Below are 23,923 nucleotides of genomic sequence, written 5' to 3'. Positions count from 1 at the left end.
TTGGTCTTTAGTGATTTAATTATTAACTCAATCTCCGTCTCGTCAGTATCATGGAGGAGCATTTCAGGTAACAGTCTCGGAACACTTTTTTCTAAGAGCGCTATATGATTCCCTGTTGGGACTAGGTTTCTATTTAGTTCACCTGCTATATTCAGAAAGTGATTATTAAATACTGTACATATATGCGACTTATCACTAACACGGACATTCCCACTACGCACTGATTCTATATCCTCGACCTGTTTCTGCAGACGAGCCATTTCCTTTAAGACTGGCCATATGGTTTTAATTTTATCCTGAGACTTAGCTATTCTATCTGCATACCACATACTTTTTGCCTTGCTAATAACATTTTTAAGCACCTTACAATACTGTTTGTAATGGGCTGCTGCATTTAGATTTTGACTGTTTCTAACGTTTTGATATAATTGCCACTTTGTTCTACAAGTTATTTTTATCCCTCTAGTCAGCCACCTAGGCTGCCTGTTTGTGATAGTACTTTGTTTTGAACGTTCTAACGGAAAGCAACTTTCAAAGAGCACGAGAAAAGTCTTGATGAAAGCATTATATTTATCGTCTACTCTATCAGCACTATAAACAACTTGCCACTCTTGTTCCTTGATAAGGTTTACAAAGGTCTCTACAGCAACTGGACCAGCTTTCCTAAACAGTTGATAACTATATTTAACATGTGTAGCAGCACAAAAATCTTTTAGAGTTAAAATTTGTGCATCATGGTCTGAAAGGCCATTCGCCTTCTTGCTAACAGAATGCCCTTCTAGTAATGAGGAATGAACAAAAATGTCTACGGTTGTTCTACTTTTCCCTTGCACTCTCGTTGGAAAGAATACAGTTTGCATAACATTATATGATTCAAATCACGTCATCGTTAACATGGTTCCGCGCTCTAGATATGATCAACAGCTGAGATATTTCATAAGCACAGTTTGTAGTGATGCACAACATGCTGGTCGTGCAGTGCAGCCCACATGTTAGATGTTACGTGCCTTTTTACCAACCATATTGGAGCTAGGTATTTCTTACATCCACAGTACTTTTTTCTAGACAATAGGTAATATATGTACCGAATTTTGTTTGAAGTCAATCCAGTTGTTTAAGAGGAGATGTGGAACACACATATATACACACATAAAACTATTTTTATGTACATCGATATTATCAAATGTAGGTAACTGTAATACAAATTTTATTCGTTTGGGCTGATTGACATTTGGAGCTGAAATTTGTCTCTGCCAATGTATTTAGCCAATCCATGAAGAGCTGAGACAGTTAGTACACATTGTGTCATTCGCTTTTGTAGTGAAGCTACATAAGCAGATGTGATGCATGCAGTCCTCAGCTACCCAAACACGGCCCCAATAACGAACAAGGATTTACAGCTCGTAACTGACAGAGGAAAGACGAGAGCGAACAGTTGATGGTGGCCAGCGTCCATTCCAAGTCTCTTGGATTAAAATCAAGCCACCTCACTCTTCTTTACGGCGGAAGAGTTAGAATTCTGATGTATCTGTGACATTTATTGCTTTGCCGACGAAGCGCTACCTCAGTGGAGGAGGACGCTGGTACAAATTGGCCATTTCTTGTCGATGGGACCGTCCAAGTTCTCACCTGTAGTGATTTGTGAAAACGACCGAGAACATCAGACAGTATAGTTAGATGAGGATTTGAACCATTACGCCGCCTCGATTGGTGGAGTGAGAATTTACGACCCTGGATGTAGATTTGTCTCTCGATAGGTCATCTCAATATTACTGAGCTTCTTTATTGTGTTATGGGAGGAACCAGCGGTGCGCCGTCACTGGATTTCGCTCATATCAGACTAACAATACAACTCAGTGTTAAGAGTATATTCGACGTACAGGTAGTGAGGGCAAGGTTCCTTTTTTTTTCGAGCTGTTATAAGAAATGGATATACGATAGGACTTCCGTTTAATTTCACTTTTGTTAGCATTGTCGTACATTTTAGAAAAGGTATTATATAAATGGCGTCTTAACCATCTAGGTACAAATGAAGCGTTGTCAATATCACATTTTGGTTTTGTAAAATTTTCCGAGTTCGAAAAATTTAATACGGATGATTTGTGGTGTGAACTCTAGAACATCCTACGGAAATCTGTTCAAGGTGCAGCGAATATTTGCTATGGCTTCCTATTACATTTGGCTCCTTAATGAAATTTTCAAAAAAATTAAGTTCTCTTTTATGCAATCAGCTATAAAAATAAGAACAGTCTACATAAAGATTTCAAGTCACTTGTTGTGACCAGAAATATGTCTACTATTCATCAACATACATTTTCAATAATTTACTAGCAGCCATAAAACGTTTACTTACTTACAAAGTTCAGTTTCAGAGGCGTTAAGAAAAATTATCGACGTCCAGCCCCTGTGCCCCATCATCGAATTTCTTAGTGGAACCAGTTAATAACAACAAATGACGCGGATGTCATGTAATATCTGACTGCTGCATATTTGCGTAGTTAAAAGTTTTCTGTTTGTTGATAGATACTTGCAATAGTCGAAAAATTATCTTATACACTTCAACGTATATACTCTTACAAGTTTGTGACAAGTTCGGCATTGGTTTTCAAATGGAAATATTTTTCGGATTTTTTACTTATTTTATGTCCTCGAGTATATGTATCACTTAGGTTGTGCGGAAGAAACATTAGCATGCCTGCGCTTTTGTAAATGTGTATTATTTTTTTATTCCTATGATATACGGCACATCCCTATGGATCACCTGACTATGCAACTGTGGAACGAAAGGTATATATATATTTCTATACTGTAACTTCTCCAAGGTTGAACGATATCTGCATGGCACATCACCTTACCTTTGCAATGCTCCGTTTCAAGCAATCGCTTTTTTTATGCACGGTATCAACATATGAAAAAGGAACGCAATTTCGTTTATAGTTATTATCCTAATAGCGGTCCGCAGTGTAACTGGTAATGTCTGGTGGCAAATGATGATGTTAATTGTCCGAATCAGCGAATCCCATCCGGAACAGAACAGTTATCAATGTTTAGCGTAAATGACTATTCGCAGACTCGTTTTATGTCCAAGACATGTAAATCAATTATGGTTATTCGTAGGTCTGAGCGACATCTCTGACGAAGTACGCGCGATCGCATATACTGAAGAGGTTTCAGTCATTGTTTTGGACACGTGTCGAGGTAAAATGGATCAGATATGCAACATATCTCCACAGTATTCACAACGACGAGCTGCGAGAAGCTGAATTATTATTTTAAAAAAGAATGTTTTCTCTATTTTGTGTGGTGCTCTTTAGTGATAATTGAAAAATAAATTTTAATAAGAGCAGATTACCTGGAGTACCGTCAATTAAAAGAAGCAGCCAAGTAAAAAAAATGATAAGTTTAAATTATCACACGACACAGATGAATTTACTGCTAAGGGAGAGAAAATTAATAATTCGGTTTTGTCTAACCTGCTTTGATACCTGGAGCGGACTGACCGCGCACATCGTTTGTTGGTCGTATGCCGATCATTAATATAACGCATTATGCACAGAAGTGCTGTCCGGAAACTGTATTTACAGATCTGCTTAACAGAACTCAGGGGCGCATGAGGGGCTGCTACAAATTTGAACATCAATGATGTTCGGCAGCTGCCAGCAGACGGTATGTCTTCAGTCCTGCAGTTCTTCCAGCTGAAACATAGAAAAGTTGGCAGACAAGGTTAATGTTGTTGAAATGAAACATTGGTAAACAATAAGAATTGTTCATATATTGATGATACTTTTACATATAAAAATATTTTACACACCTTGAAAACATCATTCAAGTACAACTGACAGTTACAAAATCATTAGAGAGAGCGATTATTAAGAGAGAGCGATCGACACGACATCAATAGAGAACGGGCCCCAGTAAAGAGAGGGAGCGAGCCAGACACCGCTCGTGTTTATATACAAGTAGACAACTGAAGTCAACTGTACTGCAATTTTTCCTCAATCTCCTCCTGTTCTGGAAGCCTCTTGCGTGGGAAAATGTTCGAGAGACTTCGCTGCGCCCCTTTTCGGCGCGACTAATCGCATAAAATTTGATAGTTGACGCCTTGCCGGCCGCGTTGTCCGAGCGGTTCTAGGCGCTTCAGTGCGGAACCGCGCGACTGCTGCGGTCGCGGGTTCGAATCCTACCTCGGGCATGGATGTGTGTTATGTCCTTAGGTTAGTTAGGTTTAAGTAGTTCTAAGTTCTAGGGGACTGATGACCTCAGATGTTAAGTTCCATAGTACTCAGATCCATTTGAACCATTTGACGCACCTTGCGCTGCGTCTGCTGCGTTGTTTGCCAATTAAAAAATAAAATTGCTCTCTTTCGCTAATTGTAACATCTATATGCTCTCTCACATTTAAGAATTAATTACAATTTTACATTGTAGGACAATTTAAAGACAATATACGGAATTAATACTAAAGTACAACGTTTCTTACGTAGGTTTATATGAATTGTTTTAGTTTTCGGGCTTAAATTTATTTACACATAAAAAGAAACGTTTCAAAGCCTTTTTAGATTTTGTTGATGGAGAAAGTGTGATGGAATGGAAATATAGCGATCAAACTCAGGACGTGTATTCCATTTACCATGAGGAGACTGCCCGTCAGTATACGCGCCGTCAGAGCGTCTGGTGACAACTGTAGATATTAACAAGACTGATAATGAATCCACTGTCAAATAGAAGTTGCCTCACAGTGTTTTACCCAGTTAACATAAATGTAATGCCAACAAGTGTGTGCAAAACATCTGTCACAACTGTGAAACTGGAATTGCACATAAAACTTCCAGCGATGTATTCAAAGCACTAATTAAGAAGAATGTCGTTATTTTCTCTATTTAGAAAAACAAAGTCTTTTCACAATGAATCCGTAGTCAATTGTTTAATGAGCTGAACGAGAAGTTCATGAATTTCTTATCTTCATCATGAACTTTGGAAAACTCAATAAAGATAACTTTCAAATTAAATTGAAAACTTTTAAATATTTTAGAGAACATACTAGATCCATAATGAACAACAAAGAGCCCATACAAGAAGGGAAGGTAGGCTTTGGAACAACATCTACATCTATACTCCACAAACCAAGAGTACTTTGTGTGCCGGTGTCACTTCCCCCTTTTCCTGTTCCAGTCACGTACGTTTCGCAAGGAGAATGATTGTTGGTAAGCCTCCTTATTGGCTGGAATATGTATACTTTTACCTTCATAGTCTCTTCGCGAGACATACGCAGAAGGAAGCAATATACACTCCTGGAAATGGAAAAAAGAACACATTGACACCGGTGTGTCAGACCCACTATACTTGCTCCGGACACTGCGAGAGGGCTTGTACAGCCCTCTAAGCAATGATCACACGCACGGCACAGCGGACACACCAGGAACCGCGGTGTTGGCCGTCGAATGGCGCTAGCTGCGCAGCATTTGTGCACCGCCGCCGTCAGTGTCAGCCAGTTTGCCGTGGCATACGGAGCTCCATCGCAGTCTTTAACACTGGTAGCATGCCGCGACAGCGTGGACGTGAAACGTATGTGCAGTTGACGGACTTTGAGCGAGGGCGTATAGTGGGCATGCGGGAGGCCAGGTGGACGTACCGCCGAATTGCTCAACACGTAGGGCGTGAGGTCTCCATAGTACATCGATGTTGTCGCCAGTGGTCGGCGGAAGGTGCACGTGCCCGTCGACCTGGGACCGGACCGCAGCGACGCACGGATGCACGCCAAGACCGTAGGATCCTACGCAGTGCCGTAGGGGACCGCACCGCCACTTCCCAGCAAATTAGGGACACTGTTGCTCCTGGGGTATCGGCGAGGACCATTCGCAACCGTCTCCATGAAGCTGGGCTACGGTCCCGCACACCGTTAGGCCGTCTTCCGCTCACGCCCCAACATCGTGCAGCCCGCCTCCAGTGGTGTCGCGACAGGCGTGAATGGAGGGACGAATGGAGACGTGTCGTCTTCAGCGATGAGAGTCGCTTCTGCCTTGGTGCCAATGATGGTCGTATGCGTGTTTGGCGCCGTGCAGGTGAGCGCCACAATCAGGACTGCATACGACCGAGGCACACAGGGCCAACACCCGGCATCATGGTGTGGGGAGCGATCTCCTACACTGGCCGTACACCACTGGTGATCGTCGAGGGGACACTGAATAGTGCACGGTACATCCAAACCGTCATCGAACCCATCGTTCTACCATTCCTAGACCGGCAAGGGAACTTGCTGTTCCAACAGGACAATGCACGTCCGCATGTATCCCGTGCCACCCAACGTGCTCTAGAAGGTGTAAGTCAACTACCCTGGCCAGCAAGATCTCCGGATCTGTCCCCCATTGAGCATGTTTGGGACTGGATGAAGCGTCGTCTCACGCGGTCTGCACGTCCAGCACGAACGCTGGTCCAACTGAGGCGCCAGGTGGAAATGGCATGGCAAGCCGTTCCACAGGACTACATCCAGCATCTCTACGATCGTCTCCATGGGAGAATAGCAGCCTGCATTGCTGCGAAAGGTGGATATACACTGTACTAGTGCCGACATTGTGCATGCTCTGTTGCCTGTGTCTATGTGCCTGTGGTTCTGTCAGTGTGATCATGTGATGTATCTGACCCCAGGAATGTGTCAATAAAGTTTCCCCTTCCTGGGACAATGAATTCACGGTGTTCTTATTTCAATTTCCAGGAGTGTATTTATTGACTCTTGTAGTAATGTATACTCTCAGTATTTCAGCAGCAGATCATATGGTGACGCACAACGCCTCTCTTGCAACGTCTGCCACTGAAACTGATAGCATCTCCGTGATGCTTCTGCGCTTACTACATGAACCTGTAGCGAAACGCGCTGCTCTTCTTTGGATCTTCTCTACTTGCTCAATCAATCCTGTCTGGTACGGATCCCATACTGATGAGCAATATTCAAGTACTTGTCGAACGAATGTTTGATAACTACTTCTTTTGCTGATGGACTACGTTTCCTGAGCATTCTTCGTAAGAATCTTCTCAGTATGGCATCTGCTCTACCCACGATCAATATTATGCAGTCGTTCAACTTTAAATCGATCCGTCCTCATACTCCTAGATATTTTAAAGAAATAAATGCTTCCAGTGATTGTTCTGCAATCGTGTAGTAATACAATAAAGGATCTTTCTGTCTCTGTATTCGCAATACGTTACATTTGTTTGTTGAGGGGCAATTGCCAATCTCTGCACCACCGCGAAGAGCCTCATGGACCTTCGAAGGTATCTTCAAGGTCATTTATATATACTGTGAAAATTAATGGTCCTGCAATACCCCCTTGTGGGACACTCGAAGATACTTTTACATCTGAAGACTTCTCTTCGTTCACAGTGACTTGCTGTGTTCTGTTTGCTAGAAACTCTTCTGTCCAGTTATAAAGTTGGTCTGATATTCCGTACGCTCGTATTTTGTTTAGTAGGCGGCAGTGCGGAATTGTACTGAATGCCTTCCAGAAGTCAAGAACACGGCGTCAACCCGAACGCCTTTACCTACTGCTTTCTGGGCCTCGTGGACGAACAGGGCGACCGGGGTTTCACACAATCGTTGTTTTCTGAACCCATTTTGGTCCCTAAAGAGGAGATTTTCGGTCTCCATTAATGTTATAATATGGAAGCATAAGACATGTTCCTAACTTAATCATGCATCTCATTATATTGTAAATCTATACGCATATTGTTTTCGAATCTGTTTCTTGTAGAAAAGTGAAGGGGCTTATGGATATCCTAGCAATTTTTTGAAGCATATTTATTTTCAGGTCCTACAAGATATTAAATGAAATAATTGAATCACTCTATGATATCAAACATAGGACAGGTTTTCCGGCGTCATTGGTTAATGGTGTACTTTGTGGATGTTCTCGCCGAGTTCATCCTGGCTGAAGTCCAGGGAACACCTACCCAGTCCGTAGCACTTCAATAGGACGGCTGTGTTGGCTAAAAAAATATAGCAGAAAAATAGAGGCAATAACTCAGCTGAACACCTGAAAGTACACCAAATGTGAAACATGGTTGATGTAACATTTCCCCCGTCTTATTTCAGAGTCCCACCCCACAACCTATGATTTTTACCATATATACACAAATATTGGATGTATAAATTAAAGAAAAAGTTCATACTCACATTTGTTGTCTACACCAGCTCGTAACCGAAATGTCAGATTCCAGTCAGGGGCACAGGAAGTTACACAATGGAGCCTAATTTATTATTAAAAATATGAAAGGTATAGATGACTTGTCAACAGCGACACTCACGGGTATGTCATTAAAATCCTCGCACAGGTCTTGTGAAAGACTACTAAAGTTTCAGCAGAGGTACATCAAGACATTGTACATGGTCACCAGCATGGGCTGTATCTTCTACCTAAGAAGCACCAAGGATAAAATTATCGTGTCGATTCTAGTGTCCGATTCCACTCGTCGGCTTTGAGCAATGACGTCATGCCTAAGGCGGAGAGGCTACTTAGAGGCACTCTTTGAAAGCAACTCATCATATTCGTAAACAAACGAATGTAGTATACAATAAAATTAGTCACAGTTCACGTGATTAATTACTTAGCCACAAATTATATCGACAAGAATTAAAGGTAATGAAAATAAATAAGAATAGAAAAATGGAAGTATACATCGCTGAAATAATTGTCGTAATTTATGCGAGTAAGAAAAACACAGAATCTTTAAGCTGATTACAGTATAGCACATGATGAAGTCACAATACTATGAAATAACGTTAACTTTTAACAATTATTAGATCTAACGGGACTAGTGCACAAGTAACGAAAATTCACAAAAATTAGGGTCTAACAAATACTGGAATCGGTAAGTAGAATTGACCGATCCTAGCCAGGCCACGGTCCGTTATTTAGACCATTTTAACAACAAGTGTGTGCGCTAAAGTGTTACAAGATTTCTACATATGGTAGAACTGTCTTCACTACTATGAAATAGAGAAAATATGGAAGCTGTACCTACAATATTTTTCACTTTTTCGCAGTGGATCTGAGATCAATAAGAAATCTAGAAATCCTACAAAAACATAGTCCACAGACTTACTGCAAAAATGTCGAAAATTATGAACCATCGAATAGTTGGAATCGGTGACTAGAACTGACCTTCTAGGTCAATCCCAGTTACTGATTCCAGCCATTAGATGATTCATTAATTAGATAGTTTCTTCAGAAGATGTGTGCAGTAAAATGTACGCTAATAGTATTTCCGCATTTTCAACTGCTCTCTGAACTACTGCAAAAATGTTGCTAATATTGGAATCGGAAACTAGAACTGACCTTCCATATAGTAGTTTTAGATAGCAATTACAAATGTAGAAATACTATTACTTATCAGTGCATACAACTCCTGCAAAAATAATTTACATATGTATCATGGAGCAGTTGGAATGGGTAACTGGAATATAATACCTACGTAGGTTCCTTCTAGTTATTGATTCTAAAATTCGTTATTTTTTCTAAGTATTCATTAGTTGTTTGTTGGCTTTTCTTTTAGAATTTAGTGTGTCGGTTTCTCCATATTTCATGTTACTGTTTCGTGCTTGTTACCATTCATTTCATTTTCTTGTTTTTCTCTTACATTTTAGTTTCTGCCCGCCGAAAACCCCAACTTTCCTGCGCTTCTCCAGTTAGATTCAGTAATTAATAGTGAAATTAACGTTATTTTTATACGGTATGGTTTCACCATGCGCTTTTCTGTTAAGCAATTTAAAGGCTCTCTGTGCTTTTCTACTCGCATAAATGAGGAGACTACTTCTTATCAGACATGAAAACTAGTTTTAAATTCTTGTTCTTAATTGTTTTCGTTATCTTCAGTTCGTTTCGACGTAATTCATGACTAAGTAACTGCACGAAATTTGAGTGTAATTTTATCATCTGCAACATTCATTTGTTTGCGTCCATAACAGTAACTTCCATAGAATGCCTAAACGTAGCGCCTTTGCCTTTGGTATGTCATTGCTCAAAGCCAATGAGTGGAATCGGACGCTAGAATGTATCCAAATTACCTTGTATTTCTACACGAAGAGTCATCACAATTGTTCTAGAAGGACCCAGTGGTCATTCTATTAAGACTATTAAGACTTCGGTCAACATGGTGGGGTAGCTGTACAATTCACACAATATATTTTTCGAAACCGTTAGACGTGTAAAAAATAGGCTAGTGTCTTGGAAATCGAGATTTCCCAAATACAGATTACGTTTTCAAGACGGATGTGCATCGTGGAATTTAATTAATGGCATGGACAGTATGAGAAATCGATAGACACTACGGAAGAAATCGTTACATTCATCGTTAAACCTGTAGCTGTTGTTTATATAGCTCCTCGCCGTTTTGATCATGTTTATAGAAACATCACTAAAGAAAGGTAGTTCAAGAATACATTTAGAACAGTTGGAAGGACACTACTATAAATCGAGACGGCTCAATAAGATCCCCGACAGTTCGCAGCGCTGTGGCGAGTTTTCACCTGCCAAACGCTAACGGCTGCAGGCGAAAATAGTAGCCGTCTACAGAGCTGTGACAACACTGAGGCGTTGCCATAGAGACGTTTACAAAATCGCGTTACGCTATTGGTTGAGGCAGGCCCACAAAACTACCGAGCTCAGCCCACTATAACTGTCAGGGATCATCAACACACGCCAACTTAATTATAACCAGTTTGAATGATCGAACACCATCACAGAACATCAATTGCTAATCCACAACTACATATTTTGTGAATCACAAAATCAAGAGAGTGTGTTTTTAATTACTCTGTCACTCCTATAACGCTTCAAACTGCTATAAATATGAAGGCTGGTGAGCGTCAATGCCCGCATAATGGAACGTCCTCAACCTATCAACAGCTGAAGGTTGTTTTGAACACAATAGTCTCCGTAGATGTTATTCTTTTAGAAATAGCACATCACTTCACTCTCTGTTCCTATAAAACAGGCAACAACGTTAAATGCGAGTTAAAGCTGACGTGCTCGCAGAGCGTTACCTGTTGTTAATTCGCCGTCCGTAGGTCGCCACAGCTTATTAGCAGCGGTCTTGATCCTCACTAGTTTCAGTGACTGTCAGCAAAGATCATCATCTTACAGAAATTCACTTGGTTTGTACCCTTATGAAACAACCCACGATTATATGTTGTTTGGAATACTGCAAAAGCTGTTTCACAACAGCGCAGATGACGTTTCTTCTCTGTCCGTCCGCTTACCATATACGACTGTGACTGAGCGGGGTACCATCGCCCAGCAACGGACTCATTATTGGCCCCAGCTCTTGAAAACAATGGAATGTAGATCAGGAACGAAAGAGAGAAGTAAGCTTTAACACATAAACATGTTAAGCGCCTGCTTAGCTCCCTTGTGGAAAATCTATACCGCATCACGGAACACTGATTTTGATCCAGTAATACAACAATTCCATTTTTCTCTGAAAATAATGGATGAATGATGAGCGGTGGTTACTGCTCTGGACTCCCGTTCAGGAAGATCGAAGAGGGGAAGACACGGTGATCGAGATAAAATTAAGTAACCAAAACATGTGTGAATAAACTGAGAAAAGCCGGCCGAAGTGGCCGTGCGGTTAAAGGCGCTGCAGTCTGGAACCGCAAGACCGCTACGGTCGCAGGTTCGAATCCTGCCTCGGGCATGGATGTTTGTGATGTCCTTAGGTTAGTTAGGTTTAACTAGTCCTAAGTTCTAGGGGACTGATGACCTCAAAATAGTGCTCAGAGCCAAACTGAGAAATGAAGCAGCCAGCTAAAGGAACTATACCGAGAGGGAATAGGAACGGTGGATTGTATATTGCAGGATCACAGAAAATCTCCCCGCATTTCACAACAAATTTCTGAGGTTCCGATTTTCCTATATTAAGGAGGTCCATAAATTTTCGTACAACTTCAGACCTCAATAACTTTAAAACTCTACTAGATAATCTAGATAATAGCAACTGGTTTGCCAACATGTGACAAGATAACCTCTTAGGTTTGTTTCTTCGTTCTATACAGGTCAATGTGACACAGACGACGTCCAGTCGGTTATCAGTTTCTTTCCACGTACGCTCCAGGAACTCCATAGCGACACGTTGAAATGCATTTTGAATGTGTGTCTTGTAGTTCAGTTCATCTGTAGTCTTGGTTTGATACACCTCATCCTTTTTTTTTAACAAAAAGAAAAAAAATAAGAAAATATTTACCATGTGGGAGGTCAGGCGATCTTGGCGAATGCCGAATTGGACCATCTCGATTCAAATGGTTCAAATGGCTCTAAACACTATGGAACTTAACATCTGAGGTCATCAGTCCCCTACACTTACAACTACTTAAACCTAACTAATCTAACGACATCGCACACATCCATGCCCGAGGCAGGATTCGAACCTGCAACCGCAGCAGCAGCGCGGTTCCGGACTGAAGCGCCTAGAACTGCTCGGCCACAGCGGCCGGCGGACTATCTCAGCCGATCCATCTATTATCTTTTTATCGTGAAACTGAAGGCCATTTAGGGACAAGTGAGGTTGTGCCCCGTTCTGCTGGAACATGTAGTTTGGGTGCCAGTGTTAGAATTGTGGCACAGAAAACTCTTGTAACACATCTAGGTAAACATCACTGTTGACTGCAGCCTCGCTGAAAAAGAATGGACCATAGTTGCAGTTCCCATTTCATGTGTAACATGAGGGGACTCTGATTCCCGTAGGCGAAGGTCATGACAGTTCAGTTTTCCGGACACATGAAAAGTTTTTTTTTCCAAAATGTTGTTTTGTCTGCGTCAACCTTACCTCGCCTACCTACTGCAAACTGCTCGCTCTGAGGTTTGTCCGTCGTCGTTGGTACCTAAAGCAGCTGCACCATATAGTCATAAAGACGTAACCTCTTTTACAAGACTATGTGCACGTTGATCGTGACGTTTGCAGCTCTCTAGTCGTCGTACGAACTGATTTTGTCGGTGTTCTTGTAAAAGCCTGCCGTCCTTGTCCACGTTGTCGTCTGATACAGACGGTGACCCATCACCTATTTATGGAGATCACAGTCCCAAATTTTCGTTGCGCTTGGGTACCGGACTTTTTCTCTGTGATCCGAGCTACTCACTGAGCTTTCTTCTGTGACGTTCACATTTATCGTCAAACATGGTGCTCCTGGAAAATAGAAAAAAAGTAGACTTCATGAGTTACATTGTTATAGGCTCAAAACCAATTGTTACTATCTAGTATAATTTAAAGTTATTTAAGTCTAAAGCTGTAGAGATAATTTATGGTCACCCTGTATAACAAATCATTTGCGAACAGCCTCAAGATGCTTCCAAGTTATATACAGGATCTTAAAAAAAAGTTCAATATTTTGCGTGTTGGTAGGTTGGATCAAAACAAGAAGGCTATGTCCAGTAAACAAGGGCTCAAAAACGCTTACTTTAACAACTATGAGCACTTGTTCATCTTCGCTACTGTGAAATACATCTCTCCTGCTGCAAGCTACTTGCTATTACGAACGACTTACAGAATGCAGGAAACAAGTAAGTAAACAAATGTAAACACATTACTCCGTTACTGTGAAACAGCAGAGCTTCTAACGTATTCAGCTTGCTGTTACATACGACCTGCAATTTTGACCTATCACTAAAGGGAGTGATCAATTCGGTGTCCAACCATAATAAGGCGAGTTTCTGTCCGACATCTGAGGGAATCAATAACTCTCTAAAAACTCTAGGCTGGTGACGTATGCGCTCGCAGGCATTGAGACGTTCCTCTAGAGTTTGTACGTCATAATGGGGCTTGAATGCGCCAAAGATTCCAAGTATCTCCACAACCAAAAATCCAAGGGATTGATATTGGGGGAAAAAGCTGGCCAACGTACTGAATCTCAGCGACCAATCCATTCGCTGTAAAACGTCTGCGTGAGGAGTTCTCGGACGTTTCGGAGAAAATGAGCTGGTGCTTCTTCATGGATGAACTACATTCAGAGTGGTACCCCTTCTAGCAGGACAGGCAAGTAGTTTTATAGGGATAGAATATAACTTGCACTAATCAACATGTTTGGTACTATGTAAAGGGCTATAACTCTATAATCAATAATACCCACCCATACATTAAATGAAAATATGCATGTGGATGTGCATTAGCCCACACGCCGGATAATATACATTGATCAGCCAGAAAATTGTGACCACCGACCTACTATCGATATAAACCCGTCTAGGCGATATCCTGCCCCACCTGGCTACGAATGACAGCTAATCAGACACACGTACAGTGCATCTACCATCAGTGAGCGTGCTGTCCCTGTGTAGAATGGGGAAGGCGAGCTATCTATCTGAGTTTGACCGAGAGCAGACTGTGTTGGACCAGCCGGCCGCTGTGGCCGAGCGGCTCTAGGCGCTTCAGTCCGGAACCGCGCTACTGCTACGGTCGCAGGTTCCAATCCTGCCTCGGACATTGATGTGTATGAGGTCCTTAGGTTAGTTAGGTTAAAGTAGTTCTAAGTCTAGGGGACTGTGACCTCAGATATTAAGTGCCATAGTGCTTAGAGCCATTTGAACCATTTTGTGTTGGACCGGGTGTTTGAGGAGTGCTGTGGTGAGTGTCTTCAACATGTGGCGAAACCAAAATGAAACCACTTCCAAACGTCATGGTGTTGGGGGGCCACACCACATTACAGGTGCAAGACGTCGCAGGTTGTACAGACTGGTAAAAACAGGACAGTCGACGAACTATGGCGGAACTAATATCAGAATTTAATTCTGGTCGGAGTACAAGAGTGTGTGAACACACAGTGCACCAACGATGGGCCTCCGCATCCGACATGTGCAAATGTTAACACCACGACGTCGACAACTACGACTCAAATGGGCATGTGACCATCGGCATTGCACGTTGGCGCGGTGGCAGAGGATCGCCGATACCTTCTTCATCGTGCCGATGGGAGGGCGCGGAAAAGTCGTCTTCCAGGGAAACACCTCCTTGGTACCTGTACTGCAAGAAGGAGACAAGCTGGCGGCGGCTCCATTATGCTCTGGGGAACATTCACTTGGGTATCCATGGGTCCAGTGGAGCTCGTGCAAGGGGCCTTGACTGTCAAGGAGTATCGTACACTGGCTGCAGTTCACGATCATGTTTCCCTACGGGATTGGCGTTTTTCAACAAACTAATGTGCCCTAATATGAGGCCAGGAGTGTAATGGAATGGTTCGAGGAACACAGTGGGGAGTTCCAATTGATGTGCTGGACCTCCAGCTCGCCAGATCTGAATCCGACCGAACACTTCTGGGATGTTACTGAACGTGGCGTCAGAGCTCATCGCCCCCCTCCCCTGAATTTACAGGAATTACGTCACTTGTGCGTGCAGATGTGGTGCCAGCTCCATTCAGCAGCCTATCAAGGCCTCACTGGTTCCAAGCCACGACGCGTCTTCGCTGTTATCAGCGCCGTAGGTGGACATACAGGCTATGGGGCAGTTGGTCATAATGTTCTGGCTGGTCACTGTGAAACTACAGAGCAAAAGCATTTCACAAACTTATCAAAACACAAACTGGTTCCATCAGCACTATGAATACGGTTTACAGCTACAACAGAAACAGGCGTTTACGAAGGTCGTTCGTAATAGCAATGAGCTTGCAGTAGAAGAGATGTGCTTCACAGCAGCTAAGATGAACAAACGCTCTTAGCTCTTAGGGCATGCGTTTTAGAATGTACGTTTACTGGACATTTTTGTTTTGTGTTGGTCCATACTACCACCTCTCAAATTTGGGAGACTTCTTTTTAACACTATACCGTGTATTGGTTCAAATGGCTCTGAGCACTATGGGACTTAACATCTGAGGTCATCAGTCCCCTAGAACTTAGAACTACTTCAACCTAACTAACCTAAGGACATCACACACATCCATGCCCGAGGCAGGATTCGAACCTGCGACCGTAGCAGCAGAGCGGTTCCAGACTGAAGCGCCTAGAACCGCTCGGCCACAACGGCCGGCATACCGTGTATTGTAGAGCTGCTTTTCTTCTATACATAAGTTTGTCTCCCAAGTCAAGAAGCGAATTTTCTCTGGTGTTTCGACAGATATTTGCAATTTCATTTTTGAAAAGATTAATTTGAGTCATCCCAAACAAGCAATGTTCATGACGTCTTTCACGTGGCATCCAGCGTTGACGGAAAGCGTCAGTTTGTTTAACGTTATAAATAAAATTATTTTTAAAGAATAATGTTACGTGCTAACTCGACAGAGCGGTACCAGATTAGTCTAACGCAGTACCTGTTTTCTCGATTTTTATCGATATGTATTAAGGAACATTAATACACGTCGGTTAACCGGTACGCCAGCAGCGGCACCACCAACTGACCTGGCTGCTACCGCTCTCCAGCAGGGATGCTCGGTCGCTGTCGGAATACTCGTCATTCATCTTGTTTTACTCTGGGCGTGGATGAGCAGTATATGTCTGGGCTGACTCACTACGCACCGCAAAAAGAAAATTGCAAATATCTGCCGAAACATCAGACGACTCTTAGGATGGAATCTCTTATACACAGAAGAAAAGCGGCTCCTCGGGGTACTCCCCTAATTAATACTACATTTTATGATTTTGGCACATAAAAGAACGACGCGTTGAGTTGTATCTACTAGGAAGTCGAGGGATCGAAAGTTTGCCGGTGATACAGATGTAAAGGAGTTTTCATCTTAGTTAAAGTAGTTTGATTCTTTACTGTGACTGCTATTGGAAGAGCTAGGGGAATAATGAACACATTACAAATGATGGGCTGATTGCATGGTTGACTAGAAAGACAGTCTGAGAGAGAGCTTTTTGGCGCCTAAATGGAGGATGTGATCCAATACAGATGGGAAATCGGAAAACAGATCGTCTCACGTGAAGAGAATATTCATATTGCAGGGAAGTTCCGGGTTTCCCAGATGCGCACGCGAAACTACTCCTGCCGCAGTTTTGTTGCAGAGCGTAACCGTCTGGCGCTGCTTGTTTTCCCTGCAACTACTTACTGGAGTGCATGAACCGTATCTGTCAAAGTGGTATGACACGACCCTCTATGATGGATGCTATTATCATTGTCGTGGCACCCGTAAGGGAGACGACTGAGTGATTATAAGATTATGCGGTGAGGAGGTCTGAAGACAGGAAGCATTTGGGTTCCATATGCTCTTTATAGCCACGCAGAAAAAATTGTCCAAAGCCGTTATTTTAACCCCCTTAATCTGGACCTCTCTAACCTGCGAAAGCCACCAGAAACTTCAGAACTACTGAGAATAATTGCCGTCAGTAGGTCTAGCTGGCTTGAAGAGAAGAGCTCCCTACCAATACCTGTATACTGCTGCAAGGACTGCATCTCGCGTCGCGCTATAACACCTCAATATTACTGCATGTCTGCGTGAGCTGAAGTCCCCGATCCTCTGACGACGAACTCATCACCTATGAAAGTGCGCTGTTTCTTGTGGCTTTCTCTCATTCTCTATACAGATCCGAAACATAACAAACTTATAAGCACACCATCACCGCTGGCAAGGACAAAATTCCTCGTTAATAATAATAATAATAATAATAATAATAATAACCACAGCTGCTGGTCTTCCACTTCATTATCACCTCAGTAATGTTTGGTCCTCAGTTCGGAATTACATCTACATCTACATCTACATTTATACTCCGCAACCCACCCAACGGTGTTTGGCGGAGGGCACTTTACGTGCCACTGTCAATACCTCCCTTTCCTCTTCCAGTCGCGTATGGTTCGCAGGAAGAACGACTGTCTGAAAGCCTCCGTGCGCGCTCTAATCTCTCTAATTTTACATTCGTGATCTCCTCGGGAGGTATAATTAGGGGGAAGCAATATATTCGATACCTCATCCAGAAACGCACCCTCTCGAAACCTGGCGAGCAAGCTACACCGCGATGCAGAGCGCCTCTCTTGCAGAGTCTGCCACTTGAGTTTATTAAACATCTCCGTAACGCTATCACGGTTACCAAATAACCCTGTGACGAAACGCGCCGCTCTTCTTTGGATCTTCTCTATCTCCTCCATCAACCCGATCTGGTACGGATCCCACACTGATGAGCAATACTCAAGTATAGGTCGAACGAGTGTTTTGTAAGCCACCTCCTTTGTTGATGGACTACATTTTCTAAGCACTCTCCCAATGAATCTCAACCTGGTACCCGCCTTACGAACAATTAATTTTATATGATCATTCCACTTCAAATCGTTCGGCACGCATACTCCCAGATATTTTACAGAAGTAACTGCTACCAGTGTTTGTTCCGCTATCATATAATCATACAATAAAGGATCCTTCTTTCTATGTATTCGCAATACATTACATTTGTTTATGTTAATTACAATGCTTCTAACATAATTTTGTAGCACCTAGGGTCAAATGCTTCTGTTCCTTCTTTTCTCACTTCAGCTTGCATATCACACAACGCTCTGCTTCAGGCGCACAAATTCTGGAAGTTCTGCTATAATTATATTTTTATTGCTCCACTTGCAACAAACACCATCCCACCAGTCACACAAGACCCTGGCAACTGCAACCAAGCAGAGGAGCCGGCTGTCCCTCGCAAATAAATAGGGAGACATCCTCAATATCTCGACAGATTGGCAGAAGATGGTAAGTATGACAGTCATCGAGACGCCCCAGACAGCGCTGTGATACTAACATGTCTGTCGCCCGCCATACTGCTCGGCAGCCGGGAGTGATGGTATGGGGTGCCATTTCTTTTCATAGCAGGACCTCTTCGGTTGCCATCTGTGGCCAGCAAGGTCGCCGGATCTCTACCCAATTGAGAACGTTTGGAGCATTACGGCTAGGAACGTCCACTCAGCTGGGGATTTTGACGCTCTAACACGCCAAGTGGACTGAATATAACACGATATTCCTCAGAATGATATACAACAACTCTGATAATCATTCCCAAGCCGAACAACTGGTTGCATAAGGGCCAGAGGTGAACCAACGCGTTATTGACTTGCTCAATTTGTGAAATTCTTTCTCTTGAATAAATCATCAAATTTGTCTGAAATTGTAATCATTTGTTTGTCTGTACAGTTACATCACTTCTACCCATTTCCGTCCCATTCTGATAATTCCTTCGTGGTGCGTCGCTGGCAAGCTGTCGAGATATTGTGGATATCGCACTGTTTATTTGCGAGGGACGGCCGCCGCCTCTGTCTGGTTGGGGTTGCCGGAGTCTAGTGTGACTGGTGGAATGGTGTTTGTAGCAAAGGAAGCAATAAAAATGGAATTAGAACTGTAGTTCCAGATTTTGTGCATCTGAAGCAGAGCGTTGTACGAAATGCTACCTGAAGTGGAGGAAAGAAGGAACTGAAGCATTTGACCCGAGGTGGTATAAAATGATGTTAGAAGCAGAATGGACAGTCAAAGTATGGAACATAGTGGTACAGAAAGGAATAGAGAAAGAAAAATGTCTATGAAAAGCTCTTACCAAAGGAGAGGACATGTTAGGGTGACGTATGTCAGTGCATCGAGAAATAGGTAACTTTGTCACGGAAGAGGCATACTCACAGGCCTTCCCCATAGGAACTAGATTAGGACAGAGAGGTGCACTGTCATGTGTACTGTTCAATCTCACCCTGGACAAAGACTTAAGTGAGATCAAAGTTGAAGACTGTAATGGTCTACGAATTCAAGGTGGCAGGTTTCACATTTTTACTTACATGGACATCGTAGTGTCAGTAGTCAGAACTAAATATTCACATGAGCACTTCACCGTTAACGTAGATAAGTTCAAGTCTGTTTATCAGTTCAAGTACCTGGACGTTGGTACAGTTGTTATATTCAAATACCAATGAATGCAAGTGAAAGAATTTCTTCTGGGTCCAAGTGACTATACTCCCTCAGAATTACGTTCAAGTCTACAGCTATATTACATTCTGCTTAAACGAAGATACATGCCCCATTGTCTTCTGTGGTTCAGAAAGCTGGACAGTAGCTAAAAGGGAAATACTAAAGCTTCTAGCATTTGAAAGAGGCGGTGAGAAGATTAGGCGCCCAGTAAGAGACGGAGATGCTTGGAGAACAAGAGAGAACAGTGAAATTTATGAGATCACGAACGAGCCCAACGTTTTACAATAGCAAGCGAACAGACGACTCCAGTGGGTAGGTCGCGTAATCAGTATGCCAGACACTCGACTTCCTAAGCGAGCTTTTATTGCTCACCTGACAACAAAAAGACTCCTCGGTAGGTTAAAATACAAACTGGAAGACTACGTAAAGAAAGATGCGGGGGGTAGGAAACAACAATGCACAGAATGCAGTGGGGACTGATTGCTGGCGAAGCGCGTGGTGTACAGAGCCAGGGACCGCTGGAAGGCATCATGAATATGACAATAAAATGGAAACACTGTAAATTGGGCAATGGTTATTTGTCTAAAGCAGATTGAGAATTCAAGGTCTAATATATATGACGGTAGTATCTGTTCCCGAAAGAACAGTTACCGTGGATTACCATGCAGCTCGCTAGAAATGAAATGATAATTAAATGGACACCCTAGCTGCAAACAGGCGTTGGTGTACTTCATTGGGGACATGTTGAAAATGTGTGCCCCGACCGGGACTCGAACCCGGGATCTCCTGCTTATATGGCAGACGCTCTATCCATCTGAGCCACCGAGGACACAGATGAATAGCGCGACTGCAGGGACTTATCCCTTGCACGCTCCCTGTGAGATCCACATTCCAAACATATCCACACCACTAGGCGCACTACGAACGTAGTGGTGTGGACATGTTGGGAATGTGGATCTCACAGGGAGCGTGCAAGGGATAAGTCCCTGCAGTCGCGCTATTCATCTGTGTCCTCTGTGGCTCAGATGGATAGAGCGTCTGCCATGTAAGCAGGAGATCCCGGGTTCGAGTCCCGGTCGGGGCACACATTTTCAACATGTCCCCAATGAAGTACACCAACGCCTGTTTGCAGCTAGGGTGTCCATTTAATTATCATTTCAAGGTCTAATAGTTACGTAATAATGAAGCGATTAGTAGAAGATAGAGGGAATCGGAGGACAGCGTATGAACAGCCAGAGAAAAAGGGTAATCGCTGTCTGCAACACTCCTTCAAGAAGTTACTTTCCTTCTTTGTTATTACTACTATATCGAGTACACACTACCTGTATCTCACCATTCAATACAAGTACCTATTGAATGTAAGGTAGCTCGGAGGAAGATGCAACATGTAACAATTATGTCTGTTTACTAGCAAAACTAAGTGGTTGACGAAAGCACCAAATATATCAGCGCCTTGGTTGGGTTTTTAACTATTAATTGCAGATGTATTAGCATAGTTAATGAAATTTCAAACTGAGAAATATGCATTTACGTGGAAGGCAACAAAACTGACACGTTCTCCCACTATGTGGAGAAGATGCCAATCAATGTGGGTGAGGATGAAAGATATCTTAAAATAACAACTGTGATGGACAAAATTACAAAATTAATTTCAACATGAAAGGTACACTGCACAATATCTATTACAAACCACTGAGGGGGCCGGGGGGAGGGGGAACAAGGAAAAATACATTTGTTTTGTTATTTTCCTTTTAGCATTTATTGCAACACAAATTGTCTTTGCTGCATATTTCATGTAGCTATTTCTTGCATGTTATACATTGAAGCCAATCTTATTTTGGCCCCTTTTGTCATAAAAATATCCCCTACTCGCAACACAAATATCATCGTCCTCTCGGTAGTGGAGGATGCTGAAGATGAACGGTCCCTCTTTCTCTTCTGCGGTGTTTTACTCCTTCCTTTGTCGTTGGAGCAGCCTTTCGTCTCAGTACCTCCCGTTTCTCGACCGTCGTAATGACTTCCGTAGTTTGCTTCTTTCTTCTAGTTTGCTTGGGTATCTGCGGTCTGCGGTCTGCGAATAGGACTAATTTCCGCAAAGGAAATTATGGCACCGCTGCTGCTTGTCGTAGTTAATGCCGGAGGGACACTGAGTTCGAGGATGTCAGTCAAATTCTCTTTCATATTGTCAGAAATGGTAGACGTATAAAATCCACACGCACAAAATCCCACACTGCCACTTTCAACAGTGGCTACGCTACAGCATGCAGTGCTCAGCAAAGATCCAAAATGAAGTCTGGTGATTCTGCGGCCCGGGTTCCAATAGGTCCAATTGTTTAGGGCCAGGTGCCAAAATGTCTTAAGTGACTTGAAGAACGACCGGTCCAGGGGTTGCAGACACGGAGTCGTGTGACTTGGGAGGCAGAGCAGTATCGCTTTACTAAATCCAGCACAGAAACATCAGAACAGTGTGGTCTCTGGCCATCCAAAATAAGGTGCACATTCCCAAGCTCTTTCCGTGGGACGAAGTGGGTCCTCAGTCAATGAAAGAAGACTTCTGAGCTGACATACGGTGATTCTTCGTTCATCTGAACCATGAAACCCGGTAGCATCCCGTCTTCAATCTCGGCCTTCTTTCTTTGACCTTTAGAAATGCAGTATGGAGGCAGAAATCTATCTTGCAGTGCAGTCTGCTACTACGGTGATGGTCTCACCATTCTCTGCTGACGTGACGTTATGGACTTCACGGGGACCATTCATTGTAAGGACGTTTCCTGGATCATTATTCAACTGCAGGTCACATTCATCCACATTGTAAATCTTGCTTGGGCGTCCCATAAAGCAATTTCCATCACATAATTGCAGGAAAAAATGGCTCTGAGCACTATGGGACTTAACATCTGAGGTAACCAGTCCCCTAGAACTTAGAACTACTTAAACCTAACTAGCCTAAGGACATCATACACAGCCATGCCCGAGGCAGGATTCGAACCTGCGACCGTAGCCGGTCGCGCGGTTCCAGACGGTAGCGCCTAGAACCGCTCGGCCACACCGGCCCGCATACTTGCAGCAGCAGCAGAGTGAAACAGTTTCCAAATTCGCCTCAATTTATTCCCAACCACCTTGCCATCGAAATTCCCCGCGACTTTCGCAGCTAACTCAGTATGTCTTTTCCGAAATGACTGCAGGCAGTCGTAACCTGTGATTTTCGTTTCTTTGTTGAAGCGGTGGGCTGTATTATTCTTTTCGTCAAATGTAAAGGCCAAACGTCGGATGTCTGCTCCAGTAGCTGGGAAATCTGTCTTCGGAAGATGTTGAATATATTCAACAAGACGTTTCTCATTTTGTATTCCGAGATATCCTGTAAATAACGGTAAAGCACATTGTAAAATGGATTTCATTTAAATCGCAGAAACATTTATTAAAGAATAACACCACTAACATGAAGGTCTCAGAGATCCTTTCACAAAATTAGACGTGTCAAGACGCCGCTTTAATATTTAGTATGGTATTCCAAATGTTTTAGTTGCATTCCATAATTTCATTGAGCCACTGTTTACTACTTCACAGGCCTTTTGCAGATCTTCTCCTGACAAAGCTGCACGTTGAGTTTTACGCTGATACTTTTTCCCCATGATCTGTTTTAAGGCATAATGAATAACTAATTAAACATATAAATAAACAATGTGTTTCTAATATGGTTATTAATCATGTTATGCTCAGTTCATGGCATTATCTACACTAACTAATGTTCCTGTGTTAAAAAATACCGTATCTAGTGTGCCGATTTGAATTATTTTATGTTAATTCTGCGACTTACATAACTGTAATGTTATTATTAATGGGACATTCATGAAATTCCATCTCTTTAGTAGGTGACATCTTATGCCAAGCACTGGCGGGGAAGGTGCCTCAGCGATGTGTCTGTGCACTGCGGCTTCTGCCTGATTGTTTCACCCTGGCGCGTGTTCCCCAAGATGTGCACGACACACGTATCCCAGCATTATCACGTTTAATCTAATGAATCCGCGGCCAAACATTAAGAATCGTCAGCTCAATATTATAAAAGCGTACACACCAAGGTCA

General features: G+C 42.8%; 1 protein-coding gene and 1 non-coding gene across 2 annotated transcripts in view; one reads left to right on the top strand and one right to left on the bottom strand.

The window, feature by feature from the left end:
• LOC126199493 (uncharacterized) overlaps positions 1-23,923 on the top strand; it is a 124,094-nt gene that overhangs the window by 5,027 nt on the left and 95,144 nt on the right. The gene's annotated exons all lie outside the window — the stretch shown is intronic.
• On the bottom strand, positions 20,596-20,669 carry Trnai-uau (transfer RNA isoleucine (anticodon UAU)). The gene has a single exon. It is a non-coding gene; the product is annotated as a tRNA-Ile (tRNA).

The sequence above is a fragment of the Schistocerca nitens genome, chromosome 8 (genome assembly GCF_023898315.1).
Source record: "Schistocerca nitens isolate TAMUIC-IGC-003100 chromosome 8, iqSchNite1.1, whole genome shotgun sequence".
NCBI classification, from domain to species: Eukaryota; Metazoa; Arthropoda; class Insecta; order Orthoptera; family Acrididae; genus Schistocerca; species Schistocerca nitens.
This window is presented reverse-complemented; position numbering and strand designations above follow the sequence as displayed.